Source organism: Cherax quadricarinatus, chromosome 8 (genome assembly GCF_038502225.1).
Source record: "Cherax quadricarinatus isolate ZL_2023a chromosome 8, ASM3850222v1, whole genome shotgun sequence".
Classification (NCBI taxonomy): Eukaryota; Metazoa; Arthropoda; class Malacostraca; order Decapoda; family Parastacidae; genus Cherax; species Cherax quadricarinatus.
The window spans coordinates 29,577,798-29,599,795 of NC_091299.1; positions in this window are offsets into that span (position 1 = coordinate 29,577,798).

A 21,998-nucleotide genomic window follows, 5' to 3' on the forward strand; every position below is an offset into this window, starting at 1 on the left:
CACCAGTCCACCACGGTAGATTGTTCCACCCGTTCACCACGGTAGATTGTTCCACCAGTCCACCACGGTAGATTATTCCACCAGTCCACCACGGTAGATTATTCCACCAGTCCACCACGGTAGATTGTTCCACCAGTCCACCACGGTAGATTGTTCCACCAGTCCACCACGGTAGATTATTCCACCAGTCCACCACGGTAGATTGTTCCACCCGTTCACCACGGTAGATTGTTCCACCAGTCCACCACGGTAGATTGTTCCACCAGTCCACCACGGTAGATTGTTCCACCAGTCCACCACGGTAGATTATTCCACCAGTCCACCACGGTAGATTGTTCCACCAGTCCACCACGGTAGATTATTCCACCAGTCCACCACGGTAGATTGTTCCACCAGTCCACCACAGTAGATTGTTCCACCCGTCCACCACGGTAGATTGTTCCACCAGTCCACCACAGTAGATTGTTCCACCCGTCCACCACGGTAGATTATTCCACCCGTCCACCACGGTAGATTGTTCCACCAGTCCACCACAGTAGATTGTTCCACCTGTCCACCACGGTAGATTGTTCCACCCGTCCACCACGGTAGACTGTTCCACCCGTCCACCACAGTAGATTGTTCCATCCATCCACCACGGTAGATTGTTCCACTCGTCCACCACGGTAGATTGTTCCACCCTTCTACCACGATAGATTGTTCCACCCGTCCACCACGGTAGATTGTTCCACCCGTCCACCATGGTAGATTATTCCACCCGCGCACCACGGTAGATTGTTCCACCCGTCCACCACGGTAGATTGTTCCACCCTTCTACCACGGTAGATTGTTCCACCAGTCCACCACGGTAGATTATTCCACCCATCCACCACAGTAGACTGTTCCACCCGTCCACCACGGTAGATTATTCCACCCGTCTACCACGGAAGATTGTTCCACCCGTGCACCACGGTAGATTGTACCACCCATCCACCACGGTAGATTGTTCCACCCAATCTCCACGGAAAATTGTTCCATCCATCCACCACACCAGATTGTTCCAACCGTCCACCACGGTAGATTGTTCCACCCATCCACCACGGTAGAATGTTCCACCCGTCCACCACAGTAGATTGTTCCACCCGTCCACCACGGTAGAATGTTCCACCCGTCCACCACAGTAGATTGTTCCACCCGTTCACCACGGTAGATTGTTCCACGCGTCCACCACAGTAGATTATTCCACCCTTCCACCACGGTACATTATTCCACCCGTCCATCACGGTAGATTGTTCCACCCTTCCACCACGGTAGATTGTTCCACCCATTCACCACAGTAGATTGTTCCTCCCGTCCACCACGGTAGATTATTACACCCGCCCACCACGGTAGATTATTCCACCCGCCCACCACGGTAGATTATTCCACCCGTCCACCATGGTAGATTGCTCCACCAATTCACCACAGTAGATTATTCCACCCTTCCACCACGGTACATTATTCCACCCGTCCATCACGGTAGATTGTTCCACCCTTCCACCACGGTACATTATTCCACCCGTCCACTACAGTAGATTGTTCCACCCGTCCACCACGGTAGATTCTTGCACCCGTCTACCACGGTAGATTGTTTCACCCGTCCACCACGACAGATTGATCCACTCCTCCCTCAGTCTATTGCCATACCAGTACTCTTCTACTTACATTTTAAATCTCAGCTTATCCAGGTTGTTTCCCTTAGGGTGATGTCTTCCTTGCATATACTTAGGATATTTTTCAAGATATTCCAACCACGTGTTGTCCTTGTCGTTTCCTATGATGTAGAAGGCGTCGTTGTGAAGAGTCACGGGTAGTTTTAAATCCTGTATTCCTGGTGCTCATGCTTAAATAACTTTGCAAATGAAAAACTGGGAGATTTAAAAAACATGGAGAATATTCTAACAATTCGTTTGTCGTCCTATCGTCAACAAATTCAAGCTTGGTGGAATGTTAACGTTGCGACACACTTATGAACTAGAACCAAGAGTCCAAGCGAGGATTTTTTTTTTCAGTTTACCCTCACACGAGCCACAAACAATAATAATGAATTTAGAGTTCTTTATATAAATTGAAAATGAGAGCCTATGCCTGTAAAATGAAGCAAGCAGGCTTACAAAAATCACACACACACACACACACATACACACACACACACACACACACACACACACACACACACACACACACACACACACACACTCACACACGCACACACACGCACACACACACAAACATACACACACAAAAACACAGACACACACAGACACACACACACACACACACACTCACACACGCACACACAAACACACACACACACAAACACACACGCACACATACACACACACACACACACACACACACGCACACACACACACACACACACACACACAGACACACACACACACACACACACACACACACACACAGTCATGGTACGTGGCGAGGTGTCAGAGTGGGCACCTGTGACCAGCGGGGTCCCACAGGGGTCAGTCCTAGGACCAGTGCTGTTTCTGGTATTTGTGAACGACATGACGGAAGGAATAGACTCTGAGGTGTCCCTGTTTGCAGATGACGTGAAGTTGATGAGAAGAATTCACTCGATCGAAGACCAGGCAGAACTACAAAGGGATCTGGACAGGCTGCAGACCTGGTCCAGCAATTGGCTCCTGGAGTTCAATCCCACCAAGTGCAAAGTCATGAAGATTGGGGAAGGGCAAAGAAGGCCGCAGACGGAGTACAGTCTAGGGGGTCAGAGACTACAAACCTCACTCAAGGAAAAAGATCTTGGGGTGAGTATAATACCAGGCACATCTCCTGAAGCGCACATCAACCAAATAACTGCTGCAGCATATGGGCGCCTAGCAAACCTCAGAACAGCATTCCGACATCTTAATAAGGAATCATTCAGGACCCTGTACACCGTGTATGTTAGGCCCATATTGGAGTATGCGGCACCAGTTTGGAACCCACACCTAGCCAAGCACGTGAAGAAACTAGAGAAAGTGCAAAGGTTTGCAACAAGACTAGTCCCAGAGCTAAGAGGTATGTCCTACGAGGAGAGGTTAAGGGAAATCAACCTGACGACACTGGAGGACAGGAGAGATAGGGGGGACATGATAACGACATACAAAATACTGAGAGAAATTGACAAGGTGGACAAAGACAGGATGTTCCAGAGATTGGACACAGTAACAAGGGGACACAGTTGGAAGCTGAAGACACAGATGAATCACAGGGATGTTAGGAAGTATTTCTTCAGCCACAGAGTAGTCAGTAAGTGGAATAGTTTGGGAAGCGATGTAGTGGAGGCAGGATCCATACATAGCTTTAAGCAGAGGTATGATAAAGCTCACGGCTCAGGGAGAGTGACCTAGTAGCGATCAGTGAAGAGGCGGGGCCAGGAGCTCGGACTCGACCCCCGCAACCTCAACTAGGTGAGTACAACTAGGTGAGTACACACACACACACACACATGTGCATATTGTACCTAGTTTTGTCTGGTACTTTTGTATATTTACTAGTGCATGACTAACTCGTCTATTATCACCTGAACTTTATGTTCCCAGATAACCCCAACTCTCCTCTGCTAACTTGTTCTCAACTTGTCCTCCCACTAACTTTCTCACACACACTATATCTCCTGTCTTTCTTTTTTTCTGTCTGGCAGACTCTCTCTCTCTCTCTCTCTCTCTCTCTCTCTCTCTCTCTCTCTCTCTCTCTCTCTCTCTCTCTCTCTCTCTCTCTCTCTATCTCTCTCTGTTAACTTGTGCAAACTCTCTACTTGTACGTATCACAATTCTTAAATGGAGAAGATAAATGAGAACGAACGAGAGAGAGAGAGAGAGAGAGAGAGAGAGAGAGAGAGAGAGAGAGAGAGAGAGAGAGAGAGAGAGAGAGAGAGAGAGAGAGAGAGAGAGAGAGAAAAAAGAGAGAGAGAGGGAGAGAAATGCAGAATAACGCAATTCAACAATTCCACGACAAAATGTATATTCAACGAGAGACCATCACGCGATAACTAAAACACTTAATTATGCCAACATTAACACATCATTAAGCAAGACATCCAGAGAATGTCGTATCTCAAATAAGTCAGTACTAGTTATGGGCGGGTGTAATGTTTATATTAGTTCCTGCGTGCGTGTTGGCGACTCAAGTTCTGGATACCGATGACACAGTCCTTGTCAACCTCAGCTACCCTGAGAGTTATTAACATTATTTTCCCTCGACTGAGTGCTGAATACCGGTGACCAAAAAAAATCTATATGACAGTCAGCAGCCTTCAATGTTATTAACATTATTTTCCTGCCGGGTTCTTGGCAATAAACATTCAAAAGTCTATATAATATATTTTATGTTAAAGCCTCGTGTAGGAGACATTATTTACATTTGTAACGATAATTAGGGAAACGAGGACGAAAATGAAGGGATATATTAGGAAAAATATCCGAACTTGCGCATTGAGCACGAAAAAAAATACATTCACGATGAACAAAAAACTGGGCCAATGGGAAAATGGTATATAAAAAAAATGGAAAGGGGGATGGGGCAGGGGTCGTTTATGTAGGCGCCAGGCTAGTGTACTGACATTGTTATGCAGAGTGGCTCATTAGTTAATGGTAACGAAGCGGGAAATATTAATCATTGCATTTTACCAAATTACTCACTAAAGTGGATGTCCAGCACGAGGTTCCTGGAGCCCTGACGTGTGTGACGAGCGAGGGAGAAAGCAGAGAAGACCAGAAATAGAACACAGGCTTCTGGGACAAGGGCTACAAACTTCCTTCCAGGCAAAAGACCTCCTTGTAGGTAACATTAGGTTCGTCAGGAAACAGGACAAGTGTTTCCTGACGTGGCTTTTAGTTATATGATGACCTGTAACTGGAGGTTTTGGTCATCTGACTGAGACCTTCCACTGGCTCACCCCTCCACCCCTTTAAAAATTATGGTTAAAATTATAACCATTAGGAATTAATCATTTGAGCAGAGTTCTGTGTACATTGCAGGGAGTCGCACGACAACTGGATAACCTCCACAGCAAGCGCAAGAGAGGCAAATCGAAGATTAGCATTTCGGAAACTTAACAGGGAATCATTTTTGGAGTCTGAAGCATCACAGCGAAGCCCACTCATCATAAAGAATGTCAAGAAGCTGGAAAATGTGAAAAGGTTTGCAACGAGACTAAGTCCCGGGACTAAGGTGTATTAACTATGAGACTAGAGCTTTGGCATTAGTGGACTGAAAGATCAGAGGTAACATAACAACGACGTACAAAATACTGAGAGGAACTAATAGGATGAACATGCAAAGATTTTTTGAGAGGAGGGGGAATTGAAGTGCACAAGGGCACAGCTGGAAACACAGATGAGTCACAGGGATGTTACGAAATATTTGTTTAGCCTCAGAGTGGACAGGAAATGAAACGGCCTGGAAGATGCAGAATCCATACGCAGGATTAAAAACAGGTATGGCAGTTTTCAAGTAGCCAGGAGAGAGGATACTATCAACCAGTGGAGAGGCAGGGCCAGGAGCTGAGATTCGACCTTTGCATCACCACATGGGCTAGTACACCACACGAAGAAAAAGAGAAATAAAAAGAGAAGAAAAAAAGAGAGGAACAAAGAAAAAGAGAAGAGAAATACTATTTTTCATATAAAGACAAGTTATCCACTTTGTGCAAAACTGAAGACACACACACACACACACACACACACACACACACACACACACACACACACACACACACACACACACACACACACACACACACACACTCACACTCACACTCACACTCACTACCCGAAGGTGTAGGGAGGCAAAAATTAAGTGCATTAGAGAACGGAAGAGGTACAGAAGGTAAAGGACCCAGGAAAATAAGGAGATCAGGGAAAGAGCCAGAAATGAGTATGCACAGATAAGGAGGGAGGCCCAGCGACAGTACGAGAACAACATAGCATCGAAAGTCAAGTTCGACCCGAAACTGCTGTATAGCCACATTACGAGAAAGACAACAGTCAGAGACCAGGTGATCAGCCTGAGGAAAGAAGGTCGGGAACTCACTAGAAACGATCAAGAGGTATGCGAGGAGCTCAGCACGAGATTTAAGGAAGTATTCACAGTGGAGACACGAAGGACTCTCGGAAGACAGGACAGAGGGGCACACCAACAGGGAATACACCGACAAGTGTTGGATGACATACACACAACTGAGAAGGTGAAGAAGCTGCTAAGTGACCTTGATACCTCAAAGGCAATGGGACCGGACAATATCTCCCCATGGGTCCTTAGAGAGGGAGCAGAAATGCTGTGCGTGCCATTAACCACAATCTTCAACACAACTCTTGAAACTGAGCAACTACCCGAGGTATGGAAGACGGCAAATGTAGTTCCCATTTTTAAAAAAGGAGACAGATAGGAGGCACTAAACTACAGACCAGTGTCACTGACGTGTATAGCATTCAAAGTCATGGAGAAGATTATCAGGACGAGAGTGGTGGAGGACCTGGAACGGAACAAGATTGTAAACGACAACCAGCACGGATTCATGGAAGGCAAATCCTGTGTCACAAACCTTCTGGAGTTTCATGACAAAGTTACAGAAGTATGACACGAGAGAGAAGGGTGGGTTGATTGCATTTTCTTGGACTGCAAGAAGGCCTTCGATACAGTGCAGAAACTAGAGGATCAGGCGTGTATAACGGGAAGGGCACTGCAATGGGTCAGAGAATACCTAACAGGGAGGCAACAACGAGTCATGGTACGCGTTGAGGTATCACAGTGGGCACCTGTGGCGAGCGGGGTCCCACAAGGGTCGGTCCTAGGACCAGTGCTATTTTTGATATATGTGAATGACATGATGGAAGGGATAGACTCAGAGGTGTCCTTGTTCGCAGATGATGTGAAGTTAATGAGAAAAATTAAATCAGATGAGAATTAGGCAGGACTTCAAAGAGACCTGGACAGGCTGGACACGTGGTCCAGCAATTGGCTTCTCGAATTCAACCCTGCCAAATGCAAAGTCATGAAGATCGGAGAAGGGCACAGAAGACCGCAGACAGAGTATAGGCTACGTGGTCAATGACTGCAAACCTCGCTCAAGGAGAAAGATCTTGGGGTGCGTATAACACCGAGCACGTCTCTGGAAGCACACATCAACCAGGTAACTGTTGCATCATATGGGCGCCTAGCAAACCTGAGATTTACGTTCCGATACCTTAGTAAGGAATCTTTCAAGACACTGTACACCGGGTTCGTCAGGCCCATACTGGAGTATGTAGCACAAGTTTGGAACACGCGTTGGGTCAAACACGTTAAGAAATTAGAGAAAGTGCAAAGGTTTGCGACAAGGTTAGTTCCAGAGCTAAGGGGAATGTCCTACGAAGAAAGGTTAAGGGAAATCGGCCTGACGACACTGGAGGACAGGAGGGCTAGAGGAGACATGATAACGACATACAAAATACGGCGTGGAATAGACAAGGTGGACAGAGACAAGATGTACCAGAGAGGGGACACTAAAACGAGGGATCTCTCTTGGAAGTTGAAGACTCAGATGAGTCACAAGAATGTTTGGAAATATTTCTTCGGTCATAGAGTGGTCAGGAAGTGAAACAGTCTTTCGAGTGATGTAGTGGAGGCAGGAACCATACATAGCTTTAAGACTAGGTATGATAAAGCTCAGGGAGCAGGGAGAGAGAGGATCTAGTAGGGTTCAGTGAAGAGGCGGGGCCCAGGAGCTGAGTCTCGACCCCTGCAACCACAATTAGATGAGTACACACACACACACACGCACACACACACACACACACACACACACACACACACACATACACACACACACACACACACACACACATACACACGCACACACACACACACACACACACAAACCACACACACACACACACACACACACACACACACACACACACACACATATGCACACACACACACACACACACACACACACACACACACACACACACACACACACACACACACACACACACACACACACACACACACACACACACACACACACACACACACACACACAACGGAGACATGCCGTACACGAAGGACCTATCAGACCCACGTGGGGCCAGGGAAAAGACGATGAGCACACTAAGATCAAGCGACAGGTCCGAAGACAATGAAGGTTTGTTATATGCAGAGGTTCTAACAGCCAACTGCAGTAGCAAGGGACAGCTGGCCAGGAAAGACAGTCCACTGAGAATAGAAGTTTCAGATATGACAGGGACTGAAGGCAAGAACATGTCAATGGAAGGAAACAAAATGCCTCAGAGGAAGCAGATGGAGACTCAGTGGGAGGAGGAAAGGGCGAGGTCAGTTTTTGTGTACGGGCTCCAAGAAGCCAAGGGGGCCAACTTTGAAGAAATAAAACAGGAGGAGAAAAAAATGATTGAAGGCATCATGAAAACAATAGGGGAGGGCAACATGACCCAGGTGACAAATTTTCAGAGAATTGGGTGGTTTGCGAGTGGAAGGATACGGCCTGTCAGAGTAACTTTCAAGGAAAAATCAGTTCGAATCAGGATTCTGCAAGAGAAAGCAAGACTGAGAGACAAAGAGGGGTACCAGAGAGTATACCTCGACCGCGACAGAACACAAGAAGAAAGGACTACACTGAAAGAGAGGGTACAGAGACGCAAGGAGGAACGAGAAGCAATGAAAATGAGCAGGACCCAGACACAGGAGGAAGGGCAAACACACCCCACAGAATCTCCCACCAACAGACCCCACCCGCGACATTCCCAACGCAACTGAGCAACCTATACTCCAACCCACTCACTGTTCCCTCTGCCACCAACCCCCATATCACAAACCTCACCCCAACAGCTGTCCCTTATGGGCATTCTGACCCCACCCCCATCAACACATACCCCACCTACACCACAGCCCCATATAGGCCCCCACCAAGGCTCTCCCTCCCCCAACCCCAATATACTTGCACGACCACAATGATAGAAAAGAAACTAAAGGTTTGGTACACAAACGCGGATGGAATAACGAATAAACATGAGGAGTGGAATGAAAGAATCAGTGAAAAATCCCCAGACATCATAGCAGTCACAGAAACAAAACTCGCTGAGATAATAACAGACACAATCTTCCCAACAGGATATCAGATCCTGAGGAAAGATAGAAGGAGTAGAGGGGGAGGAGGGGTTGCACTGCTCATAAAACACCAATGGGGATTTGAGGAAATGGAAGGCATGGACATGATTGGAGAAAGAGACTACATTGTAGGTACAATTCAGTCCGGAGAACATAAAGTAGTCATTGGAGTGATGTATAACCCACCACAGAACTGCAGGAGGCCAAGAGAGGAGTACGAAGAAAACAACAGGGTGATGGTGGACACACTGGCTGAGGTGGCAAGAAGAGCTCACTCGAGCAGAGCAAAGTTACTGGTAATGGGCGATTTCAACCACAGGGAGATCGACTGGGAAAACCTGGAGCCACATGGGGGTCCCGAAACATGGAGAGCCAAGATGATGGATGTGGTACTTGAAAACCTCATGCATCAACATGTCAGGGACACAACCAGAGAGAGAGGGGAGGACGAGCCAGCAAGACTGGATCTTGTGTTCACCCTGAGCAGTTCAGACATCGAGGACATCACTTACGAGAGGCCCCTTGGAGCTAGCGATCATGTGGTTCTGAGTTTTGACTATATAGTAGAGTTACAAGTGGAGAAGGTAACAGGAACGGAAGGGGACAGGCCAAACTATAAAAGGGGGGACTACACAGGTATGAGAAACTTCCTGCAGGAGGTTCAGTGGGACAGAGAAATGGTAGGAAAATCAGTAAACGAGATGATGGAATATGTGGCAACAAAGTGCAAGGAGGCAGAGGAAAGTTTTGTTCCCAAGGGAAACAGAAATAATAGGAAGACCAAGACGAGTCCTTGGTTTACCCGAAGGTGTAGGGAGGCAAAAACTAAGTGCAACAGAGAATGGAAAAGGTACAGGAGGCATAGGACCCAGGAAAACAAGGAGATTAGTAGAAGAGCCAGAAACGAGTATGCGCAGATAAGGAGGGAGGCCCAGCGACAGTATGAAAACGACATAGCATCGAAAGTCAAATCTGACCCGAAACTGCTGTATAGCCACATTAGGAAGAAGACAACAGTCAAGGACCAGGTGATAAGGCTGAGGAAAGAAGGTGGAGAACTCACAAGAAACGATCAAGAGGTATGTGAGGAGCTCAACACGAGATTTAAGGAAGTATTTACAGTAGAGACAGGAAGGACTCTGGGGGGACAGACCAGATGGGGACACCAACAAGGAATACACCAACAAGTGTTGGATGACATACATACAGATGAGGAGGAGGTGAAGAAACTGCTAAGGGACATCGATACCTCAAAGGCAATGGGACCGGACAACATCTCTCCATGGGTCCTTAGAGAGGGAGCAGATATGTTGTGCGTACCACTTACCACAATCTTCAACACATCCCTGGAAACTGGGCAACTACCTGAGGTATGGAAGACAGCAAATGTAGTTCCCATTTTCAAAAAAGGAGACAGAAAAGAGGCACTAAACTATAGACCTGTGTCATTGACGTGTATAGTATGCAAAATTATGGAGAAGATTATCAGGAGGAGAGTGGTGGAGCACCTGGAACGGAACAGGAGTATAAATGCCAACCAGCACGGATTCACGGAAGGCAAATCCTGTGTCACAAACCTTCTGGAGTTTTATGATAAAATAACAGAAGTAAGACAAGAGAGAGAGGGGTGGGTTGATTGCATCTTCTTGGACTGCAAGAAGGCCTTTGACACAGTTCCTCACAAGAGATTAGTGCAGAAGGTAGAGCATCAGGCGCATATAACAGGAAGGGCACTGCAATGGATCAGAGAATACCTGACAGGGAGGCAACAACGAGTCATGGTATGTAATGATGTATCACAGTGGGCACCTGTGACGAGCGGGGTCCCACAGGGGTCGGTCCTAGGACCAGTGCTATTTTTGGTATATGTGAACGACATGACGGAAGGGTTAGACTCAGAAGTGTCCCTGTTTGCAGATGATGTGAAGTTAATGAGGAGAATTAAATCTGATGAGGACCAGGCAGGACTTCAAAGAGACCTGGACAGACTGGACACCTGGTCCAGCAAATGGCTTCTCGAATTTAATCCTGCCAAATGCAAAGTCATGAAGATAGGGGAAGGGCACAGAAGACCACAGACAGAGTATAGGCTAGGTGGCCAAAGACTGCAAACCTCACTCAAGGAGAAAGATCTTGGGGTGAGTATAACACCGAGCATGTCTCCGGAAGCACACATCAATCAGATAACTGCTGCAGCATATGGGCGCCTGGCAAACCTGAGAACAGCATTCCGACACCTTAGTAAGGAATCATTCAAGACACTGTACACCGTGTATGTCAGGCCCATACTGGAGTATGCAGCACCTGTTTGGAACCCGCACTTGATAAAGCACGTCAAGAAACTAGAGAAAGTACAAAGGTTTGCAACAAGGTTAGTTCCAGAGCTAAGGGGAATGTCCTATGAAGAAAGATTAAGGGAAATCGGCCTGACGACACTGGAGGACAGGAGGGTCAGGGGAGACATGATAACGACATATAAAATACTGCGTGGAATAGACAAGGTGGACAAGGACAGGATGTTCCAGGGAGGGGACACAGAAACAAGAGGCCACAATTGGAAGTTGAAGACACAAATGAGTCAGAGAGATAGTAGGAAGTATTTCTTCAGTCATAGAGTTGTAAGGCAGTGGAATAGCCTAGAAAATGACGTAGTGGAGGCAGGAACCATACACAGTTTTAAGACGAGGTTTGATAAAGCTCATGGAGCGGGGAGAGATAGGGTCTAGTAGCAACCGGTGAAGAGGCGGGGCCAGGAGCTAGGACTCGACCCCTGCAACCACAAATAGGTGAGTACAAATAGGTGAGTACACACACACACACGCACAAACACGCACAAACACACACACACACACACACACACACACACACACACACACACACACACGCACACACACACACACACACACACACACACACACACACACACACACACACACACACACACACACACAACTACACACACACACACACACACAGAAGTAGCATCAGCAATGTCTACATCAGACACAGACAAAGGGTCTGAAGGAAGCATGGAAGCTAAACTGTATGCAGAGGTCATGTCAAACCCACATGGGCCAAAACAAAGACAGGGAGCACACTAGGACAGAATGAGAGGTTGGAAGACATTGAAGGAACTAGAACATGTGCAGGGACCTTACCAGACAATTGTGGAGGCCAGAAACAGGTGAGCAGAAAGGACAGACCAATGAGCATAGGGGCCACAGCTAGGGAAGGGACTGAAGGAACACTCCACGGGAAGGAACTAAAACACCTCAGAGGATGCAATGGGAGTCACAGTGGGAGGTGGAAAGGGAGAGATCAGTTTTTGTCTATGGGCTAGACGAAGCTGGAGGGGAAGCTTATGATGAAAGAAAACAGGAGAAAAAAAGCGATTGAAGGTATCATGAAAGTGATAGGCGAGGGAGACATGACCCAGGTGGCAAATTTTCGGAGAATCGGGTGGTTCACAAAGAGAAGGAAACGCCTCTCAAAGTAATTTTCAAGGCAGAATCAACTCGAACCATGATCCTGCAGGAGAAAGCAAGGCTGAGAGGTAAACAGGAGTTCAAGAGTGTGTACCTCGATCGAGACAGGAGGAACACAGGAGGAAAGGATGATACTGAAAGAGAGAGTGCGAAAACGAAAGGAGGAATGGGAGGAAATGACAAAGAAGAGCAGAATAACCCAGGCACAGGTGGAAGGGTACGCACACCCCCCAGAAACACCTGCAGAAAGACCCCAACCACCACACCCCCAAGACAACTGAACAATCTAAACCAACCATCACACACCGATCCCTCTGTTCCCAACCCCCGCACCACGAACCCTACCCCTACAGCAACCCCCTATGGGAGCTCTTCCCCCACCTCCACTGCAAACCCCCACAGGTCCCCACCAGGGATCCTGCACTCCCAACCCCAGTATTCTCCCAGGACCACAGTTACAGTATTAGAACAGAAGTTGAAGGTTTGGTACACAAATGCGAATGGATTAACGAATAAATATGAGGAATGGCAAGAAAGAATCAATGAGAAGTCCCCAGATATCATAGCTGTTACAGAAACAAAACTCACGGAGACAATTACAGATGCAATCTTCCCACCAGGATACCAGATCATGAGGAAAGATAGAAAGGGCAGAGGGGAAGGAGGGGTTGCACTGCTCGTAAAAAAACGATGGAAATTCAGAAAATAGGAGGCATAGACGAGACCGGAGAAAGGGACTACATAGTAGGTACACTTCAGTCTGGGGAGCACAAGGTGGTCATTGCAGTGATGTATAATCCACCACAGAACTGCAGGAGGCCAAGAGAGGAATATGAAGAGAGCAACAGGGCAATGGTGGACACACTTGCTGAGGTGGCAAGAAGAGCTCACTCCAGCAGAGCAAAGTTGCTGGTTATGGGGGATTTCAACCACAGGGAGATTGACTGGGAAAACCTGGAGCCACATGGGGGTCCAGAAACATGGAGAGCCAAGATGTTAGATGTGGTACTGGAAAACCTTATGCACCAACATGTTAAGGACACTACCAGAGTGAGAGGGGAGGATGAACCAGCAAGATTGGACCTTGTGTTCACCCTGGGCAGTTCAGATATTGAGGACATCACATATGAGAGTCCCCTAGGAGCTAGTGACCACGTGGTTCTGTGCTTTGAATACATAGTAGAGTTCCAAGTGGAGAGAGTAACAGGAGTTGAATGGGAAAAGCCAGACTATAAAAGAGGGGACTACATAGGTTTGAGGAACTTTCTGCAGGAGGTTCTGTGGGACAGAGAACTGACAGGAAAGCAAGTAAATGAAATGATGGAATATGTAACAACAAAATGCAAAGAGGCAGTGGAAAGGTTTATTCCCAAGGGCAACAAAGACAATGGGAAGACCAGAACGAGCCCCTGGTTTACCCGACGGTGTAAGGAGGCAAAAACCAAGTGCAATAGAGAATGGAAAAAGTACAGAAGGCAGAGAACACATGAAAATAGGGAGATTAGTTGCAGAGCCAGGTACGAGTATACACAGGTAAGGAGGGAGGCTCAGCTACAGTATGAAAATAACATAGCATCGAAAGTCAAGACTGACCCGAAACTGTTGTATAGCCACATCAGGAGGAAGACAACAGTCAAAGACCAGGTGATCAGACTGAGGACAGAAGGTGGAGAACTCACAAGAATTGATAAGGAGGTATGTGAGGGGCTAAACAGGAGATTTAAGGAAGTTTTTACAGTTAAGACAGGAAGGGCTCTGGGAAAACAGCACAGTAGGGAACATCAAGAGGGAATATACCAACAAGTGTTGAATGACATACGAACAACCGAGGAGGAGTTGCAGAAGCTGCTAAGTGATCTTGATACCTCAAAGGCGATGGGACCGGACAACATCTCCCCATGGGTCCTTAGAGAAGGAGCAGAGATGCTGTGTGTGCCCCTAACCACTATCTTCAACACATCCCTTGAAACTGGGCAACTACCTGAGAAATGGAAGACAGCTAATGTAGTCCCCATATTTAAGAAAGGAAATAGAAACGAGGAACTAAACTACAGATTTGTGTCTCTGACATGTATAGTATGCAAAGTCATGGAGAAGATTATCAAGAGGAGAGTGGTGGAACACCTGGAACGAAACAAGATTATAAATGAAAACCAGCATGGGCTCATGGAAGGCAAATCCTGTGTCACAAACCTTCTGGAATTTTATGACAAGGTAACAGAAGTAAGACACGAGAGAGAGGGGTGGGTTGATTGCATTTTCCTGTACTGCAGGTAGGCCTTTGACACAGTTCCTCACAAGAGATTAGTGCAGAAGCTAGAGGATCAGGCGCATATAACAGGGAGGGCACTGCAATGGATCAGGGAATACCTGACAGGGAGGCAACAACGAGTCATGGTACGTGAAGAGGTATCACAGTGGGCGCCTGTGACGAGCGGGATCCCACAGGGGTCCGTTCTAGGACCAGTGCTATTTTTGATATATGCGAACGACATGATGGAAGGAATAGACCCTGAAGTGTCCCTATTCGCAGATGATGTGAATCTGATGAGAAGAATTAAATCGGATGAGGATGAGGCAGGACTGCAAAGAGACCTGGACAGGCTGGACATGTGGTCCAGAAACTGGCTTCTCGAATTAAACCCTGCCAAATGCAAAGTTATGAAGATTGGGGAGGGGCAAAGAAGACCGCAGACAGAGTATAGGCTAGGTGGACCTCACTTAGTGAGAAAGATCTTGGGGTGACCATAACACCGAGCACGTCACCGGAGGCACACATCAACCAAATAACTGCTGCAGCATAAGGGCGCCTGGCAAACCTGAGAATAGCATTCCGCTACCTTAATAAGGAATCGTTCAAGACACTGTACACTGTGTATGTTAGGGCCCATACTGGAGTATGCAGCACCAGTCTGGAACGCACACCTGGTCAAGAACTTTAAGAAGTTAGAGAAAGTATAAAGTTTTGCAACAAGGCTAGTTCCAGAGCTCAGGGGAATGTCGTACGAGGAAAGGTTGAGGGAAATCTGACTGACTACACTGGAGGACAGAAGGGTCAGGGGAGACATGATAACGACATACAAGATACTGCGGGGAATAGACAAGGTGGACAGAGACAGGATGTTCCAGAGAGGGGACACAGAAACAAGGGGTCACAATTGGAAGCTGAAGACTCAGACGAGTCACAGTGACGTTAGGAAGTGTTTCTTCAGACATAGAGTCGTCAGGAAGTGGAATAGCCTAGCAAGTGAAGTAGTGGAGGCAGGAACCATACATAGTTTTAAGAAGAGATATGACAAAGCTCAGGAAGCAGAGAGGGAGAGGACCTAGTAGCGATCAGTGAAGAGGCGGGGCCAGGAGCTGACTATCGACCCCTGCAACCACAATTAGGTGAGTACACACACACACACACACACACACACACACACACACACTAGAGAATGGAAAAAGTACAGAAGGCAAAGGACCCAAGAAAATAAAGAGATTAGTGGAAGGCCCAGAAACGAGTATGCATAGATTAGGATTGAGGCCCAGCTGTCACAGTACGAAAACAACATAGCATCGAAAGTCAAGTCTGACCCGAAACTATTTCATAGCCACATTAAGAGGAAGACAATAATCAAGGACAAGGTAATCAGGCTGAAGAAGGAAGCTGGGGAGCTCACAAGAAACGATCAAGAAGTATGTGAGGAGCTTAACACGAGATTTAAGGAAATATTCACACTGGAGAGAGAAAAGACTCTGGGAAGACAAAACCGATGGGGACACCAACAAAGGATATACCAAGAAGTGTTTGATGAAATACACACAACCGAGGAGGAGGTGAAGAAGCTGCTAAGTGACTTTCGTAAATCAAAGGCGGTGGGACCGGACATCTCTCCGTGGATCCTTAGAGAGGGAGCAGAGACACAATTTTCAACACATCCTTTGAAACTGGGCAACTACCTGAGATATGGAAAACGGCAGATGTAGTCCCCATCTTTAAGAAAGGAGACAGAAACGAAGCACTAAACTATAGACCAGTGTCACTGGTCACACACACACACACACACACACACACACACACACACACACACACACACACACACACACACACACACACACACACACACACACACACATACACAAGCACCGAACAAATATAGTAGAAAAGCATAGTTATTAGATAATGAAGAATGGAGGGATGCTGGGTAACCATGACAACACTCCAGGTGGTGGCAGGTGCAGCTCCTCTCTGCTTGATTAAGCCTCTGGATTAGGCCTCTGGCCTAAGCCTCCTGGCAGAACTTCTCCGCATTATCAAAACTATATTTTCCCCATCTGTGGCAACCAACTCTGATATCAAGATGAGAACATGACTATGATGTATTTTCAAGACGCTGTGAACCCGTAGGGGTCATATAAAGCCTAGGAGGAGAGAGAGAGAAAAAAATAGAGAGAGAGAGAGAGAGAGAGAGAGAGAGAGAGAGAGAGAGAGTACCTCCAGCATATCTGGTCAGAGATCGACATCAGTGAAAGGAGGATCGAGTCTTCGGGACTACTGGTCCAGAATGATGCACAGTGCCATCTCTTAATGAAGACAAGTGTCACTTCAAACCGAATTTCAAAATAAGTGACATCTGTTACGTAAGTTCAAAATAAGTGACAGTTTCTATGGTCGAAACGTGTGGCATTTATTACTAAAATTCTGTCAGCTTCTTATAAATACGCAAGTCTACTTAGGGTCCTTATTTTTGCGTATATTCAAAGCTCACATTCAAGGTAAAAATTGTGCTGCTGAATATCGCACACAGAAATATAATTTAAACACGTGTGAGCGTAATGTATCATTATAATTTACTCCTCCAAATTACCTACGTTAATTGAAAAAGTAATTTATGGCATGTGCAAGGTCGGTTAAATATAATTAGGACAAGCACCATGGAGATTAATATGTAATTGTTCAGTACACACTATCATACGGACGCACTGAGCGCCAGTGGGACGAGCTGCATGAAGGAAGTGGAGGAGTCAAGGGTCATGCACAGCTTCAAGAAAGGGCACGTGGCCCATGACTGGACTTGGTCAGCTCAAGCTCAAGTGGTGAAACTTAAAAATGTCACGTGTAAAACTTAATCCAGAGAAGCCTAGTGAAGTCAAACACTGCGTCCATGTTTCCGGATTCTCTCCCTTGATGAATGGAAGATGACGCCGTTCAAGGACTTATGCCCGTGGCTTAAACTCTATTAAAATAATACACAGTTCTTCATGATAGCTCTGTGAGTACACCCTTACGTACACTGGAACTAGAAACAGTAGAACTCACAGGTAAGGACACACGAGGGGTGAGGGGAAAGTGGGAATAGTTGAAGAATAGATGGGGAAGAGAGGTAAAAGCTACACAAAAAGGAACAGAGACGGGGCTAAACCCAGAAGCAAATGATGTACACAGTATGTGAGAGGGAGGACACAGCAGCTGAGTGTAGCACAGCGGAGAGTTTGTGTAGATAAGACAGTGAAAAAGACGATTTTTAGGTCTTCTATGCATACCTTGGAGGAACAGGCATTTTACCAGGAAGAAAAAAGACACAGAAGGAATAAACAGATATGCTTTGAGACACACGAGTGAACAGGAATATAAAAATAATATAGAAAGAGGAGGACAGCAGAATTAAGAATGATGTAAGAAAATGAAGGAAGCAGAATCACACGGGATAGTATACTTAACCAGTGCCAGATGCTTGTGACACTATTAAGCGTTAGCATAACTCCCGTCAGCATGACTCCCGTCAGCATGACTCCCGTCAGCATGACTCCCGTCAGCATGATTCCCGTCAGCATGACTCCCGTCAGCATGACTCCCGTCAGCATGGCTCCCGTCAGCATGACTCCCGTCAGCATGGCTCCCGTCAGCATGACTCCCGTCAGCATGGCTCCCGTCAGCATGACTCCCGTCAGCATGACTCCCGTCAGCATGACTCCCGTCAGCATGACTCCCGTCAGCATGACTCCCGTCAGCATGGCTCCCGTCATAATGACTCCCGTCAGCATGACTCCCGTCAGCATGGCTCTCGTTAGCATGACTCCCGTCAGCATGACTCCCGTCAGCATGACTCCAGTCAGCATGACTCCCGTCAGCATGACTCCCGTCAGCATGACTCCAGTCAGCATGACTCCCGTCAGCATGACTCCCGTCAGCATGACTCCCGTCAGCATGACTCCCGTCAGCATGACTCCCGTCAGCATGACTCCCTCAGCATGGCTCCCGTCAGCATGGCTCCCGTCAGCATGGCTCCCGTCAGCATGACTCCCGTCAGCATGACTCCCGTCAGCATGACTCCCGTCAGCATGACTCCCGTCAGCATGACTCCCGTCAGCATGACTCCCGTCAGCATGACTCCCGTCAGCATGGCTCCCGTCAGCATGGCTCCCGTCAGCATGACTCCCATCAGCATGGCTCTCGTTAGCATGACTCCCGTCAGCATGACAACCGTCAGCATGACTCCCGTCAGCATGACTCCCGTCAGCATGACTCCCGTCAGCATGACTCCCGTCAGCATGACTCCCGTCAGCATGACTCCCGTCAGCATGACTCCCGTCAGCATGACTCCCGTCAGCATGACTCCCGTCAGCATGGCTCCCGTCAGCATGACTCCCGTCAGCATGGCTCCCGTCAGCATGACTCCCGTCAGCATGGCTCCCGTCATAATGACTCCCGTCAGCATGACTCCCGTCAGCATGACTCTCGTCAGCATGACTCCCGTCAGCATGACTCCTAGGATATTATAGAGAGCCAGTGCTTGATAACGGATAAGAAAGACACAATACAGTGACAAACAATACACAAATAACCGGCACATAGGAGAATGAAACTTCAAGACGACGTTTCGGTCCTACTTGCATCATGACCTTGTTCATGGTCCAAGTTGGACCAAAACGTCGTCATAAGGTTCATTCTCCAGTGAGCTGCTATTTGTTCAGTGCTAGATGCTACTTACACAACCCAGGGTCAGCCTGGTTCCCGTCTCTCAACAAACAAGGCTAATGAACCTAATTTACCAAACCTAGAAAAGGGGAGGAACAGAGATGTTGTTATCATAATCTACAAAATACTCAGACGTATTGTACAATGAATACGGGCATCGTAATAAGCAGCTGAGACAAGAGCTACATACACTCTGGCTCTCGTTGTGGTGACTTGAAGAGCTCTCTGCACAAGCTTGTAGACGTCAACCTTCCTCTTCACTTTTTAACTCATATTCCTTTCATTGCACATCTCTTCTTCGCCAGTCATAACGAGGACAGTACAAACTCTTGTTTATCAAAGCTTGTAGGAGTCTACCAACCCAAAAAAGAGACGCATTCAAGGTGTTTTTCCTTAATGTTCACCGAGAAAATAGAGTGTAAAAAGCCTTCATCACTTTAGAGCTAAGTTCTGGTTACACTAGGATAATGTACACATGCCTAGACTCTCAGCAGAGCCACGAAAATAGAGGAGAGATCTCAAGTGTCGGTTTTCTGTCGTTTAGAGAATCTTTTACCTATTCTAGTATCTAGTATTTTCTTCTATGTTACTGTGGCCCACATTTCTAGTTTAAAAAGTCTTGTTTCTGGGACTATGTTAAATGTTTCCTACAGTCAAGGAATGCATGATAAATCCTCCAGTAACCTTCACGTATAATCTCCATCAGTCTGCCGTAGATTTCCATTACGTTTGTAAAGCAGGATTTACCATGACTAAATTCTTGTTTTAATGTGAATCCCATGTTCTTTAAAACCTTCCTCTAGTCTTTTATGTCTCTCTAGATAATTTTCTCATATACTACATTTTCACATATATTAATTAGTTTCCTTTCTTGAGTTTTAAGATTACAATGGCAGTTTTCTTCAGGGGTTCTCTCTATATCACTTTATTGAGGATTTAGGTATTCGTTATACTTAGGTCTGCTGCTCCTTCCTTCATTATTCAAGGTGATATTATGACTTCACACTTCTGTTGCTTTATTAGATGTACAAGTGAAGCACCTAGGAGGGAGACGTACAAGTGAGGCACCTGAGAGGAAGATGTACAAGTGATGCACCTAGGAGTGAGACCTAAGAGTGAAGCACATAAGAGGGAGATCGTGGGGTATAGCACCTAGGAGTGAGACACCTAGGAGGGAGATCTTGGGGGTGTGCCACCAAAGAATGAAACCTACAAGTGAGGCACCTACCAGGAGTCTACCTACATGGAGGGCATTCCATGGATCAACGCCCCCGAGGCCCGGTCCACGACCAGGCCTCCTGGCGGATCAGGGTCTGATCAACGAGGCTGTTACTGCTGGCCGCACGTAGTCCAACGTACGAACCACAGCCCGGCTGATCTGGCACTGACTTTAGGTATCTGTCCAGCTCCCTTTTGAAGACAACCAGGGGTCTATTGGTAATGCCCCTTATGGCTGGCGGGAGGCTGTTGAACAGTCTTGGGCCCCGGCCACTTATTGTGTTTTCTCCTAGAGTACCAGTGGCTCCCCTACTTTTCACTGAGGGTATGTTACATCGCCTACCAAGTCTTTTGCTTTCGTAGGGAGTGATTTCTGTGTGAAGGTTAGGGACCAGTCCCTCCAGAATCTTCCAGGTGTAGATTATGATATATCTCTCTCGCCTATGATCTAATGAGTACAAGTCAAGTGCTTCCATGCGTACCCAGTAGTTAAAGTGTCTGATGGAACTTATACGTGCAGTGAAGGTTCTCTGTACATTCTGTAGATCTGCAATTTCATCTGCCTTGAATGGGGATGTTAATGAACAGCAGTATTCCAGCATAGAGAGAACAAGTGATTTATGAAGAATCATCACTGGCTTGGCATCTCTTGTCTTGAATGTTCTCATTATCCATCTTATCAGTTTCCTCGCAGATGTGATAGTGACATTTTTGTGGTCCTTGAAGGTGAGGTCTTCGGACATTACCACTCCCAGGTCCTTCACATTACTTTTCCGCTCTATTGTGTGATTGGAGTTTGTAGTATACTCAGTTCTAGTTATTATTTCCTCCAGTTTTCCATAACGGAGTAGTTGGAATTTGTCTTCACTGAACATCATATTACTCTCCGTTGCCTACTGGAAAACTTGGTTTATATCTTCTTGGAGATTTCCCGTGTCCTCAATGGATGACACTTTCATACACATCGTCTGCAAAAGATGATACAGTGCTATGGTTTGCATTTCTGTTTATGTCTGATATGAGGATGAAGAACAGGATAGGGACGAGTTCTGTCTTTTGGAACAGAGCTCTTCACTATGGCAATTTCCGATTTAACTCTGTTTACCACTACTCTTTGTGTTCCATTGGTTAGAAAGTTGAATATCTATATGCCTATTTTGCCATTTATCCCTTTAGCACGC